Raw genomic sequence first — 16065 nt, 5'->3', positions numbered from 1 at the left:
AAAATATCAAATATTTTTTTATGTTCTATGTGTCGCTGTTGTAAGACGTGGGGAACATGAAAGAGTTTTTTTTTTTTTTTTTTTTTTTTTATTGTCTCCATGATCTCTTGTATACACACTCATGGTTTGTAGCTATTGTTTTTATTCAATCTTACATTTAAATTATATGGTACATAGACTCTGTGAGTACACTGGACAATGGAAATATGCTCCACCAACAGTAAGGTCAAAGTACAGCCGCGTGTGGCTGCTAGCCGAGTTGAGCGTGTATGGCGTACTCACACTACAGTGAATAAACGTGTCTGCTACAGTATAGTATTGTGTGTGTGTCGTGCGATGGTTACAGTGCTAATGTTGCTTTAAGAAGAGACAACCTGTTTTTGTAACTACAACCGATAGCTGCATCTCCACATGACATACAGTTTATATATATACGTATGTGTGTGTGTGTGTGTGTGTGTGTGTGTGTGTGTATATATATATACACATAATCGATGTATGTATGTATATATGTATATACATATATGTATATATATACATATATACACACATACATAGATATATACACATATATGTACATATATGTGTATATATATATACATACATATATATAAATATATGTACGTATGTGTGTGTATATATGTATATACACATAATCGATGTATGTATGTTTGTATATGTATGTATATATGTATATATATGTATATATATACATATATACACACAGATATAGACACATATATGTACATATATGTGTATATATATGTATGTATGTGTATATATACATATATATACATACATACATATACAAACATACACCTCCATACACCTCCATATTTGTGGATACACACATACGTACATATATTTATATATATTATATATAAATATATGTACGTATGTGTGTATATATGTATATACACATAATTGATGTATGTTTGTATATGTATGTATGTATATATGTATATACATATATATGTATATATATACATATATACACACATGCATAGATATAGACACATATGTACATATATGTATGTATGTGTATATATATACATACATATACATATATATAAATATATGTACGTATGTGTGTATATATGTATATATACATACATATATACACACATACATATATACATACATAGATATAGACACATACATAGATGTGTATATGTATATATGTATGTATATATACATACATATACATATATACATATACATATATGACCCTGAGCGTCATGAAAGGCGCCTCCAAATATAATGCATTATTATTATAATATGTAAAGATGACGCAGCTGATGACGTGTTTGGACTTTTGTTAAACCCACTCTCTACAGAGATCACTGTGGACATTTGTGCAAAAGCTGTTTATCCATGTTTATGTGAATATGTCTGAAACACGTCCGCGTACACCTTCTCACGATGGCTTTAAAGGACCGTTTTTTGCGGGGGGAGACGCAAGTTTATTTTTTTACAGTCCCTTTGTGCTCTCACTTATTATCTTGTTGACTTTTCTGTACGTCCTTCTCCTCCTCCCGACGTTTAAATGTTTGTAATTTATCATCGCTGAGTCACCAGTAACATTGGAAAAGGAGTGACATTTCATGTGGTATTTATGAGAAAGTGTATCACTCTTGTGGACTGCTGAAAAGCACACATTATTACAAGAATAAAACTATTATGTTTTTACTTATTATTACCCATAATATTCTGTACTTTCAAAATTAAACTATTAAATAACATCACCATTTTTTGGTCTTTGCACATAATAGCAATGGTTATTCGGATTCATCGGATTCCTACGTTGGATTCGTCAAAACATCCAATGCATGACTTAATTGACCTGTACAAAAATACTGATTAATTGAAATCATTCACTGTTACGTGAAATCAGACCTTATTTGCTATTCTTCAATATTAGTTTGTGGTATCTGAGGCTTCAATAGCAAGGCTCTAATAAGGTCTTTATTAGTCGGGATCATTGCATGGATATAATATAACAGTAGCTTCTCACTGAAGCATTGCTGAGATGCCAAGTGTCACATACTGTACCCAAGGAACAACCACAAGAACGTTGCACCCATGTGCTATTTCAGCCGCCCTGCAGCGTACTGTAGCACCACTCTCTCTTGCTGAAAAGCACTCCCAAAATCTAGAAAAACAAACATCATATTTTTATTTTTAAATGACATTTTAGGTAACGTCTTGTTTTGAATTCGACAATTTTTATGCTTCTATTTTGTTTAAAGTGTATTCACCTTCTCAACCCCCCCCCCTTTAAAGTGTCTTTCAACATGTTTAACGGTGCAGGGATGAAAGACGACACATTTCAAATAATATTTGCCTTTTCGTTGCTCAAGAAGCCAGAGAATGGCACATACTTGTGAGTTTTGATTGTCTTGTGCTTTTTTCTTTTTCTTTTTCTTTTTCCAAATGTGTCTAATGACAGCTATGCGAGCGTGCCATAACGCATTCGCTGCCCTGCAGTGGAACGCGGCGTCTGCCAAAGTTGTTGTGAAACCGCCCCGCGCTGCGACTCTGACAGGAATTTCCCATCACCCCATTATCAGCATCAGACAAGCTGAGTGATTGCAATTACATCTGCCCAAATGCTAAGAGCAACTGCTTTTTCCTCTGTTCCCTCGTGAGACGTGAGCTATTATGAATGGCCCCATTGTGAATCTGCGAGGGTTTTCGCTCTGCCTGTAAACCAACATAGTTGAGCTGTGTGGCTTTAATGAGGCCTTGATTATGAGACTCCTCCACCTCAGCGGCTGACTCACTGGGTGATGGCTTTAAGCAAATCCCCCGTTTGTTCAGGCGTCTTTAAAACAACACACACACACACACACACACACAAAAACAACGCGTCCACCGCACATTTTTTCATAGCAGACGCTCTGCGGAGTTTCGTGTAAACAGGGAGATCAATCCAGATTGCTTGTTAAAGATTTGACATTTACCCCAGATGTATACAAACCCCGCACGGTTATGAAAAGGTGACCATAGTTGGAGCCCAAATATGAGGAGGACGTGACATTTTTGGCAAAGAGCCAGTCCACCAGCCTGGACCCCGTGCATTCTGTCTTTCTTCTCTGTTTGTCGGCACTTCCAAACATGGCTACCTGCGGAGAGAGGAACAGACGGCGAGACACTCGCTCGTAGGGATGCCAGGCTCCTGTATATTATGTTTTTAGCATGCCTCGGATTTTTTCACAGCAGCCCGTGTTACTCCAAACAAGAGTTGAGCCGTCCAAGTCCTGCTGATACCGAGACGGCCGCCAAAAACAAACCTGTTGCTGTGATACGGCTCCTGTCCCCATGGTCCTCTGAGCAGATGAAAGATAGATGCAGATAATAGGCAGCGCTCTCCTGGTGGGCTACCGCTTTCTAATAACACAGTTTTAATAAGCAAAACTGATGGCTTTATTGCATTTAAAGAATGCAATCAACTTTTTTAATCATTTTAATCCTTATATTTGGGACTCTGGAGGCCCTGTGAGTTGGCAGAGTGTGAAAAAAGATGACTCACTCATGTTTTTGTGGTCCGCCTCTGTCTAAGTACAGGAGATAAAACAAGTGATGTCGACTTCCGCACTCATTGCTACGTCACAATGACACATTCCTAGAATTGTTGTCCTGTGGAGCTCCACTTTGTTCCTGCGAAACGTGAGAGTGCAGACGAGGGCCATAGTATCCGGAAGAGCAGAAGTCCACGGAGTGTTCTGTTCTATTCTCTATTCTTGGCTGCACAGTGCAGCACAGAGTTCTACACAAACTTCCAGCCTCAGAGGATTTACGTGGCCAGTGGATACATTTTATATGTGATGGCAATGTGCCTGCTCGAGTCGGAAAATGATGTCTTTTCCAAATGCTAACTGCTGTTAGCTGCAGGAGCCTCAGTGACGCTGACGTAGTTTCCTGTGTCTCGTTTGCATTTAAAGAGACAGGCACTCAAAAGCGAGCGTTCTGAACAGGGCTGTTGGCACATAGGTGATTGAACTGCTGTGGTGCTTCATCCTTAAAGCGGAACTAAACCGGAAGTTCCTATTATCGCTGTTTTTTTGGTGTGTATCTGCGTCATTACCTTGTTTATGAAGCCCTGACGGTTCGAAACAAACAGTTCAGTCATTGCTGAGAACGTTGTGTTTTATTGTAATCTCGGGGCTCAACGAGATCACTGAAAATCCCGTAATAGTTACGTAAGCAGCGGTTCTCCTGAACAACCGATCGTCCTGCTCCGGGCACTAGTCCGGGCACATCCGGTTACGTACATTGAACCGCAGAAGAAGAATAACGTCCGTTGTGGAGGTGTTTCACGAGCAACAGTGTCTTCTGACTCTGGGTCTGACTCCGGTTTAAAGTCATAAAAGGGACTGCGGCGGGGAGTCGTGACGAAGCTATTTTTAAACACTGTTAAAACAATGTTTTGATAATGAGGAGCAGTGCATCCGCCATTCCAGAGGGGGGCGCTGCGCTTCTGAGAACGGATGTGCTGGATAGTACTGGCCAATCACAAGACTCTGTCTTCTGGGGGTGAAAGTTCACTCTGAAATCTCGCAGCAAAGAAACACTGTCAGAAAAGAGGATTTCTATCGGCTAGTTTACAGCAACTAGGAGGTTTTTGACCATAAAAACAAGTTAATATATGTAAGTAGACCTCCATAACTAACATTTATGTGCAACAGGACCACTCTATGTGACCAAAGCATGTCCCTCTTGCACTTTAAATGTTAATTCGGACACCAGGGAACTAGGTCACACATGTAGCTGAAGTGCAGCCTCATCGCTGTGATCGTGACTGCAGTGTTTTTTGCCTCACGGACAAGATGCACGCTGATGAGGTCACTGAAGCAACACTCTTTTTTTTTTTTCAGTCGTCGCTCACCATCAGTCACGTTGTTGTTTGGCCTGACAGGCTGTACTTTGTTGGCTTTCTGTCGGAGTCTGTGTTGTGCTGCTGCTGCTGCTCAGAGCACGGTTTGTTGACGTTAACTCACGCCATTGCTCCGCAAACGTCCACGGCTCGCTCGCTCGATCGCTCCTCACTGTTTTGGTAACAGTGGGTGTAAAGTCAGCCACGGATGTTTACCTGAGGCTGACGGGAGCACGCGAAATTTCACATTTTTTGCACATAAATCCGTCTACAGGCCATCGTAGGCGACGGAGCAGTTTTTTAAGTTTAGTGCATTCATAATCATACATAATGATGAGAAAAACGTTTGTTAAACTTATTAAAAACCTGTTGCTGTGATACAGCATATTTGTTGGCTCTAACTGGTCATGATAATGGTATTAGCACATGCTACACTCTGAGAAATAAGGGTTCCAAAATGGTCCTTCTACAAGGGCTGAGGTTCTACCTGGAACCATTTGCTGGATCTTGGTGACACTAATTAGTTCCATTAAGAACCATTTTGATCCAGAGAACCCTTTAAAACCCCTCTCCTGAATGAAAAAATGGTTCTTGGTGGAACCCTCCAAAAGGGTTCCAGGTGGAACCTTCATATAAAGTTTTCTACCTGGAGCCAAAAAGGGTTCTCCTATGAGGACAAGCCGAAGAACCTTGTATGGGTCTACTTAGCACTTCTGTTTCTAAGAGTGTACACACATATTAACACGTTAATAATTGGATTTAAATGTTATTCTTTCCGTATGACAGACTTCACATTGAAACTTTGAAGCAGATCAGCTGAAGAACTCCTTTATTACTTTATTTAGACGTCCTCTGTCCATAATAAAGTGGCCAGTGAGAGAGATGGCTTCTTATTGTTCAGATCTCGAAAAATCTCACTCCTTGTTGCTGTGTTTTAAACTGAAAGAGACATATTTTTTAATCAGGTGTACTTTTTTTCTTTTGGGATGTTGTTGCAGCTCCGTGTGATTTATTGTCTCTCGGCAACTTAATTACTGGCTAGAGGAGGAAGAAGAAGAAGAAGAGAAGCACGAGCACACGTCGTGTCCTTATACAGTGCCTGCAGGATATCGCAATATACCTGTGCAAATGAAACGCCATGACCACTTTCCTGCAAGCCGGAGCGAATGGAATGTGTCATGCATCTGAATTGTCTTGTATCCACAGCCGCTGTGTAAGTATTCTCGGCAATTTAGCTCTCAAATTGTGGCTGTCAAGTGCAGTTTAGACTTCCCTCGGTCATGCATGGCCCCCTCAGATTGTGTCTCATGTATCTGTCATGTCTACATGTCTGCACCTTTACAGGTTCACTCAGCAGCCCATAGTGCAATTACACACAAAAAGTTGTGTCAGGACAAGGGAGACACACACTCACACGCGCACACACACACACACACACACACACACACACACACACACACACACACACACACACACACACACACACACACACACACACACACACACACACACACACACACACACACACACACACAGAAAGAGAGAGAGTTTGTGTAGCTATTCCTTTTATGACTCTGCATTGACTTCATTCCCTAACTATATCCAGTTAATACCTAACACTAACCCTGACCCTATAACCACAATTCACATCTTACCCCTAACTTTAAAGTAACACAATGTAGATTTTGCTGTTGGCAAACGGTATTGTTCGTCAACTATTTGAACCCTTTAACACCTAACCCTCAAATTGTCCACTTAGACCACCTTTTTTTGCTTAATTTATCCATAAAAGGACCAGAGAATGTCCTGTAACTAAGTGCTTTTTACGGTGGCCCTGCAGGTGCAAAACACAAACCACTAAACACAACGCAAATCAAAAACACAAACACAAATCACAAACGCAAATCAAAAAAAACAAACGCAAATCAAAAACACAAACGCAATTCAAAAAACACAAAAACATTTACTCAAAACAGAAACGCAAATCACACAACGCAAACACCAAAGCAGAAAACACGAAAACATTAACTCGGCAACATACTCGAAAACATACTTTCTGCTTTTGTGTTTGCGTTGTGTGATTTGCGTTTCCGTTTTGAGTTCATGTTTTTGTGTTTTTGATTTGTTTTGTGATTTGTGTTTGTGTTTGTGTTTGTGTTTGTGTTTGTGTTTGTGTTTGTGATTTGCGTTTGAGATTTGTGTTTGTGTTTCTGATTTGCGTTTGTGTTTTTGATTTGTTTTGTGATTTGTGTTTGTGTTTGTGTTTGTGTTTGTGTTTGTGTTTGTGTTTGTGTTTGTGTTTGTGATTTGCGTTTGTGTTTCTGATTTGCGTTTGTGTTTTTTATTTGTTTTGTGTTTTGTGATTTGCGTTTGTGTTTTGTGATTTGCGTCTGTGTTTTGTGATTTGCGTTTGTGTTTTGCACCTCAGGGCCACCGTATCTTTTGGCCATTTTTCCAGAATAAAGTCCAATATCTCGCAGCTGTCTACAATTTACTGCACGTTGCAAAAAAGGTTTATTCAGAAAAACACCACAGTTGTCCACGAACAACAGATTCTGTGTGTTAAATTTTGAAATTTAATTCAGTTTGAAACATGTTTACACTAACACTTTTTTCAGTCTCTCAATGTTTCTTTGTCAATGTGGAAAAACAGGACAAAAAAAAAAGGACACCACGTTACAGGCGTTCTTCCCACTCTCTCCTCTCTGGCGACAACAAAGACGCTGATTCTCCGGCTTCCTGAATCAGCGTGAGTGAAATTACCGTAATAACCACACGTTGGCTTTGACCGTTGAGCTTTCAGTAACGGTTGGAATGTTTCCGATCGTACAAAACGTCCCGTAAGTACAACAATGCCAAAGTTGTTACAAATATGTAACATGTGCACTTGTTGCCAAGCCGGCAGCGCTAGTATATGACTAATCTGCAAACAACCATGTTTTCAGACCAGGTACGGTTTTATTTTGAAATTCAAAGCGCTGTAGTTTGCGAATAACCTATTGCTCATTGTTTGAATCACTTGATTTATGAACGAGAGGACGAGATGACTTCAATAACACTGTCTGACACAGTAATATAGATGACAAGCAACTACTCTTACTAGTCCAACAGTAACCAGAGTGAAAGTGAACACAAGTTAGTTAAAACCGGACCAATCCCTTTTCCTCCCTTTTCCTCAAACATCTTTGTTTTTTGTTCTCTTGTTTTATGACATGGACCAGAAACCTGAAGTGACATCATGCCGATGCAGGTGATGCGGACCCTCTCAGGCTGCGACAGGAGAGCCATTCTGCCCTGTTGTGAGTTGATGAACCGTCGAAAAAAATAACCTCGGAGACATTATTTGAAGGTTGAACTCCTTCATTGTGTTGCTTTAACCATGAGCCTCGAAAAAGAGGTTCTGCCTCATTGGGACCAGACTTTGGTCTCCATGAGAAACAACTGGTCCTAGAAAAAAAAAAGTCAGTCCTAAAGAGGTCATAAAAACGACACACACACAACACACACACACACACACACACAGGTAGCAGGAAAGAAGTCTGTCATAGTTGGAGTGGAGACGGTGGGTTTTAATGACACAGTATCTTTCAGAACAACATTCCCATAATTATCCTCAGTCTGACGTGGATCTGTCATTGGCACTGATTGTTTGTCCTGATGCCCACCTCCTCCAGGGTGTGTGTGTGTGTGTGTGTGTGTGTGTGTGTGTGTGTGTGTGTGTGTGTGTGTGTGTGTGTCAGAGGAGACTGCAGCAGCTCCCCTTGAGTTGGACAGTTGTATTCAGCAGCCCATGGGAGGCCCAAACTGGAGCCATTGGAGAGATTGGTATCGTGTTAATGGCTCCACAGGCTCCAAGATACATAGCAGCAAAAGCATAAGAGGCACTGGAATGTGGACTCCATTGAATCATTGTCATAATTAGGGACAATTGTACACACAGATCCAAGGTCTGTTGTGCTCATTTGGAATCTGTCTCGTCTGTGTGTGTGTGTGTGTGTGTGTGTGTGTGTGTGTGTGCACCTCTGTGTTTTGTGAGTGTGCTAAAGGAAAAGTCTGACAGTTTTGCCTCATCATCCCGCTGCATTTATAGAAGCTCAATGTTCCAGCAATGTCTGATTCACACATTTCAACCCGTTTCCTGCTGTGGTTTTTGCAGTAGGTGTTTCTTTCACATGTTTATTTTCAGCTTATTAAACTATTGACCACTTTTTGTCCGGGAACATCAAACTTTACCCCGATGAGTGAGGAAGTGAATAATGCAGATCCTGTTTGAATGTTTCTCGTGTCTTCATGCTTTATGCCTATTGCATTGGGCTGTAGATACAATGTCGTAGCGATAATAAAATGTCAAAGTTGCATTTCTGTTACTTGAAAAGTTGACATCCAGCGCAGTATGCTTGTCTCCATAGCTCAGATGATTAGACCTTAAATAGCCCTATTGATGCTAATAAGGGTAAATATCCCTTATTATCTTGATAGCAGAAGATGGGAGCAGGGGGGGGGGGGGGGGGGGGCATTAGGACTCGGTCTCAGGTGCCTGGGAATAAAACTGCAGATCAGCTGCTCTGGGTCCATGGGCTATAGTCGTGTAGTCATCATGTCTGATGCTGTGGTGAGTCTGAGGTCGGTATAGTGTGGATAAGATAAGACTTTGCAGCGATGACAGCGAGTCCTGAGACTGATGTACGGATGACGGAAGGCGCTCAGAGTGATGAAGTGGTCTGCACATGATCGTAGGAAGTAGTACTTGTACGTGAGGCAACATAAGTCTACATCTGTAATGTTACTGCCTCCTTTCCTTTCCTTCTGTTCCGTTCCTTTCCTTCTGTTTTGTTCCTTTTCGTTCCTTTCCATTCCGTCTAAAGGAACAGAAACTGTTCCTGTCTGTTTCTGTTCCTTTCCGTTCCTTCCGTTCCATTCCATTCCTTTCCTTTCTGTTCTGTTCTGTTCCTTTCCTTTCTGTTCCTTTCCTTTTCGTTCCGTTCCATTCCTTTCCTTTCCTTTCCTTTCTGTTCTGTTCTGTTCCTTTCCTTCTGTTCTGTTCCATCCCTTCCATTCCTTTTCTTTTCGTTCCTTTCACTTCCTTTCCTTTCTGTTCCTTTCCTTCTGTTCCTTTCCTTTTCGTTCCGTTCCTTTCTGTTCCGTTCCTTTCCTTTCTGTTCCTTTCCTTATGTTCCTTTCCGTTTTTGTTCCGTTCCTTTCCTTTCTGTTCTGTTCCTTTCCTTCTGTTCCGTTCCTTCTCTTTTCGTTCCTTTCCGTTCCGTTCCTTTTTGTTCCTTTCTGTTCTGTTCCTTTCCTTCTGTTCCGTTCCTTTCCTTTCTGTTCCTTTCTGTTCTGTTCCTTTCTGTTCCGTTCCTTTCCTTTCTGTTCCTTTCCTTATGTTCCTTTCCGTTTTTGTTCCGTTCCTTTCCTTTCTGTTCTGTTCCTTTCCTTCTGTTCCGTTCCTTCTCTTTTTGTTCCTTTCTGTTCTGTTCCTTTCCTTCTGTTCCGTTCCTTTCCTTTCTGTTCCTTTCTGTTCTGTTCCTTTCTGTTCTGTTCCTTTCCTTATGTTCCTTTCCGTCCCTTTCGTTCCTTTCCTTTCTGTTCTGTTCCTTTCCTTTCTGTTCCGTTCCATCCCTTCCTTTCCTTTCCTTTCCTTTTCGTTCCTTTCCTTTCCTTTCCTTTCCTTTCCTTTCCTTTCCTTTCCTTTTCGTTCCTTTCCTTTCCTTTCCTGCTTTCTCTCTGCAGCCCACTGTCTCCTGTCTCTGTTGTGCAGCTTGACCCTGTGAAACACCTCTGTGAGTGTCAGACCAGTCTCTCTCTCTGTCTCTCTCTCTGTCTCTCTCTCTCTGTCTGCATGGAGAGACGTGTGGTTTTTCATTACTCAAATCACGACTGTCAAACGACTGTGTATATCCCAGTGGAGACTGATCCTAGAGGCTCATAAATGTTCCCGGCTCCTGCCATCCATTTGTTCACATGTGTGATCTCATATATCACACTTGTCACTCCCGGGGAACTAAAATCTCCCAGAAGCTTTTAGTAGAACTCCTGTCGACGGTGTTATTTGAAATGCCTCATTATTATCCTTTGTAAAGCTTACACACATGTGTGGGAAGATCTCTGTGTAGATGAAGACACGCAGAACAAACTTTAAAGTTAATGAATAGTTTTCTCCTCTATACGCTGTTAGGAATAAAAGTGCTAAGTAGAACCATATAAGGTTCTTCGGCTTGTCCTCATAGGAGAACCCTTTATGGCACCAGGGTGCCAAAAAGGGTTCTTGGTGTAACCCTTTTGGAGTGTTCCACCCTTTATTCAGAAAAGGGGTTCTAAAGGGTTCTCTGGATCAAAATGGTTCTTACTGGAACCATTAGTGTTACCAAGAACCCTTTCTTCGGGAAAGGGTTTTTCAGAAGCAAATGGTTCCAGGTAGAACCTCAGCCCTTGTAGAAGGACCCTGTTGGAACCCTTATTTCTAAGAGTGTATTTCCTTTATAAAAATATGTGTATAAGCACTTTAATATGCTGGGGTATAATGAGATAGACTATAGGATGAGATGTTCTTTCACACAGTCTGCGCACTATAATCTTCCAAATCCTGTCCAATCTCGGGGATGTATGTTTCCCTGAATGTATACACACTCGCTGCATGTTCCCTCCGTCTCCCAACGTTTGTGTAATAATTACATCCTTGAATGCATTTGAATGAGAATGAGTATCAGTGGATGTTTTGGGCCGACTGATAAAACCTTCAAAAAAAAAAAAAAGTAAGAGTAATATTCGTGGACGTAACTCTTCTGCCGCGAGACAGGTTTACAGTCTCGTGCTGGCAGGATGGATTCCTGAAATAAACTTTCCAGAGCCGGGGCAGTGAAAACAACTCCCTTTCTTTTGTGAGGGAGACGAGGCTCGGCCCGATATTCATCAGTGGGGATAACCTCTGACCCCAGAATCATATGACGCTGAGTGCTGGAGATCCCGCTGCAGCCAGACAGTCTGTCTGAGATGCCATCTCCCTCTCTCTTCCTGACACTTTTCCTCCCTCTCTTTCTCTCTATCTTCCACTTCTCCTCTTGCCTCCATGACTGCAAGACAGGGGTGTGAAAGAAAGGAGATGATCATGTTGATTTGGGATTTTTTCTTTTTAGAATTATATTTCTTTAAATGCTGCCAACTTGTCAAAGTGCATGTCTAATATCTGTATAAAAGTGACACAGATCTTGACCCGTGAACACTTCACTTACGCTCATAAAATCCACAATCTTGTGGGTTTTTTTTCCTCCTGCAAAATAATGGAGTAGTTACCAACTGACTCATCTGCACGGTGAGAGCCAAAGTCCTGTCTTTTCCATGTGCCAAACAACTAAAAAGAGCAATTAATTTAGACATTAAACATCATAATTTACTCGTCTTTCACCACGGGTCACAAAAAAAACGATACAGAATATAATCCACAGTAGGCTGAAAAGGATTAAGTTCAATTATTTATTATTGACATTGTTATGAATGTCTGTGGAATGTCTTACTTATGCAACAATGGAAAATCTGAGGTGAAAAAACAAAACAAAAAAAACCCTCCCTGGCTTCACCCCGAAAAAACGTAGACCACCCTTCCATTAACAAAAAACCCCAAACTTTCATAACAATCCCCCTTTCTTTGACCTCAACCTCCCTAATAATTTTCCTTCAGTCCTTTATTTCGCCTCCTTCTAAATATAATACTGACGTGCATCCCCGACAGTATCAACAGTGTGTTTCATAAATATGTTTTTCTCAAAGCAAAATCTGGAAGAACACGATGGATTTCCTAGTCCCTTACTCAACTACTCACAGCTAAATGCTACCGTACAGCAGAGGAAAACACAGAACGTGTCCAGAGAACAATGAAGACACATTTCATCAACGCACCAGTGAAAGCACCACAAAATGGAAAGAAAAAGTCAAGTCATTTAAAGGTGAAGTAAGTAGTTTATAGTGCCATCTAGAGGAGAGGCTGAAATTTACAACAAAGAACTGCTCCTCTGCTCACCCCCTCCCTTCCCTGAGCGCTACGGTATCCTCAGCCGGTCAAATGTCGTCCTCGTCGTCTTTCTCCGTGTCAGCAGATGAGGTTCGTGAGGCGAGGGAGAGGGCGAGCTACCGCGGCCGTAGCAGACGAAGCAGAGAGAGAGGAGGCGGGACTTCCGCTACAAGTAAAGAGACGCTTGATTTGTTCTCTCGCGTTTGTCCTTACAGGCTCTGGTAGAAACATGGCGTCTCGCTGCTAACAGTGGCTATGCAACCGCGGCCCGCGACCATGTTATTTTACATGACTTTTTGAAACTCTACGAAAATGAAACAAAAACTATTATACAGTGACTAGACAATGCAGGAGCACATAATATGTATAAAAAAGTGGATTTTGGGTTATATAAACCCATAAATACTACACAGTGTCCCTTTAAGAAACACCCTGCCTATCACACAATGAAACAGTGTTTCCCAACCCTGGTCCTCAGGGAACACTGCCCTGCCATGTTTTAGATGTTGCCCTGTTTTTTAAAATAATTTCATATTTCAACTTCTGTAAAAAAAACAAAAACGAAAAAAACCCACTTTTTTTTCTTTTTAAATGAAACAGTTCATTAAAAAAAACAAAAAAAAAACTTTTGTTAAAAAATGTTCTTCAAAAATGTAACGTTTCATCTGAATCAGGTGTTTTTGGAGCAGGGCAACATCTAAAACATGGCAGGGCAGTGTTCCCTGAGGACCAGGGTTGGGAAACATAGTGCAATAAAACATACATTGAAGACGTACACGTATCAACAAAAGAAACTCATCAGGAAGTGGTCTAAACATGTCAAGGTAATTAAATATAACCTTAAAAGTTCTTAAGCTCAACCCAAGTCTTGACCCTCAAACAGCACTTTAAAGTAGTGAGGAGCCAAAATGTCCTCATCGTCTTACTACATACACAGACAAACCTTCCCCTCCCACTCCAAACCCCTGAGATACCAGAGGATTGACAGGACAGAGGGCCATCACCACTCCAAACAATTACCATTAGGTCCTCACTGGACAGAACAGACTGAAACAGCTGCTGACAAGCTCCTCTCTTCAGAGTCCTGCTCCTTCAGGTCTGCTGTGATGACACTAGATTTCCAGATAACAGCGACGCACAAACAAAACACCTAACGGGGCTTTCTTGCGACATTTTGTTCGAATGCATGTCCAGGAACTCTCTTAAATTGTTTCCATCTTGCATTACCGTACGGTGGCTAATTGCAGACTCGCTGCTTATCAGCGTGATCACAGGTTTTAAACCTTAACGTGATGCAATGGATGTCACTGTAGGGATTTTTCTGCCCGAGACACACTGTAATTACAGAGCAACCATGAATAAATCTCAGGGTAGGATGCGTTCATACTTTCACTGATCCAGACATGGAGCCTCGAAACATGCAATTACCTTAATAAAAGAAGCATGCGCCCTTTTACATGCGCTCAGATCATTTCGAAATGTCGGAGCAGATAATGTGGTTATTTTCACACGGATAAGTACTCAGATCTGGTGGTGTTTATGCACTTATCAGTGCGAAGCGGATTGTGCCGGTGCCGACATAATGAACTTGAGCAATTACAGGAGCTGTGATTTAATGTTCTTGACCGCAGACTGTTACCTCACGTTTATTGCGCTGGTGTTTACAGTAAATGAGATATGTGCAAAATATGAGGTCGTGTTTTTGATGAAAAAGGCAGTTTTTGCAGGTGGGCTGCAAGTGCTTGTGCGATCCCCATCCCCCCCCCCCCCCCCCCCTCCCTGCTTACAGGAAGAGAGGGCATACATTTCTGTTCAATTTGGCAACTGTAATGTTTGAGGCATTTCACTCAAGTGAGTCATGGTTAAGAGCGGAGCCGTGTGCCAGAGAGGTGTTGGGTTTGAGCGCCGCGGTGTTCAGAGTGAGGCAGAGAGCGTGAGGTGACATGTTTCGCTGTTATAGAGGATATGGGAGATACTCCTGTAATGAGTGCTTTGTGAGATAATGGTATGCACGAGCCCGCCCTCTGCTATGTTTTCTCACTCGGCTTCACAGGCAGAAACAACAAGAACGATGCTGAAACATGTCACGCAGACGAGCTCGGGACGCACATGCAGGCAGGTAGAGCTTTAGGAGTGGTTGGCAGGACGTGCTGGCTAAATAATCTGATTCCCGCGTGGTACATGATGACGACGGGGCACTGAATAATATGCTCAAAAAAAATTAGTAAATATCCAAAAAAAACAGTACAACTTTATCAATAAAGTGGCTTTAATTTGCGAGCATTAAGGTGCATTATGTAATAAATCTCAAGCAACTGGTCATAAAATCCTCCTAATATGTCACAGAGACTCAGGAATAATGTTCATATAACAAACCGAACTCACCAACAACAACAGTACAGCCAAAATATTTGCATTAAAAAAAAACATTTTGCAGACTGCAAATCATGTTTATGTTTTGAAATCGTGTTTTGGCATGTGGCGCCACCCACCGCCGTCTACCGATCATTGCAGTCGGTAGAGTCTCAGCTGCCGAGCAACCACGGGTTGCCATTTACGTCAGAAAACCGAAACCTAAAAGACCTCGGTATTTTGAATTTGAATGGAGTAACCGTTTTTGGCCACATTCTTACATATGGCACCTTTAGGATCAATTTCAAAACAAAAGTCCCGGAGTAATGGCAGGAAGAAGACAATGATCCAAGTTCACAAACTTCAATAACGTGTATGTGATTGTAGTGGAGCTGAGGAATTTTGACCGGAATGCGTAGATAATGAAACAAATAATAAAGAAATAATGAGAAATAAATAATTTTTTTAATTAAATCTGCCACACTAGCTGACTTTGCTTGGCCTTTTTGCGCCACTGTATTTCAACATTGGCGATAATGGTGTTACTAATGGTGTTTGAGAACCACAGGTTTGTGGTATTACTTTTTTATTTTTTAGAAATGTATTGCTATGTTGTTATAATAACAATATCTGTTCATACTGAACATTCCAAGATCATGCTTCCAGTGAACGAAAAAAAAGATAAACTCTAGTAAACCTTGAGATACTTAGCATATTATGTTCACTTTTCGCAAAGTGTACATGACATTTACTATGTTTTGAATTGGCCTTGAACCTCTCAGTGAGAAGTGCGTGTGTATTGGCTGAACCAGGTGTCAATCTTGTCATTAGCAGT

Source organism: Microchirus variegatus (assembly GCF_963457635.1).
Source record: "Microchirus variegatus genome assembly, chromosome: 9".
Lineage (NCBI taxonomy): Eukaryota > Metazoa > Chordata > Actinopteri > Pleuronectiformes > Soleidae > Microchirus > Microchirus variegatus.
The sequence above is the reverse complement of the archived record's forward strand: the minus strand, read 5'-3'. Positions refer to the sequence as shown.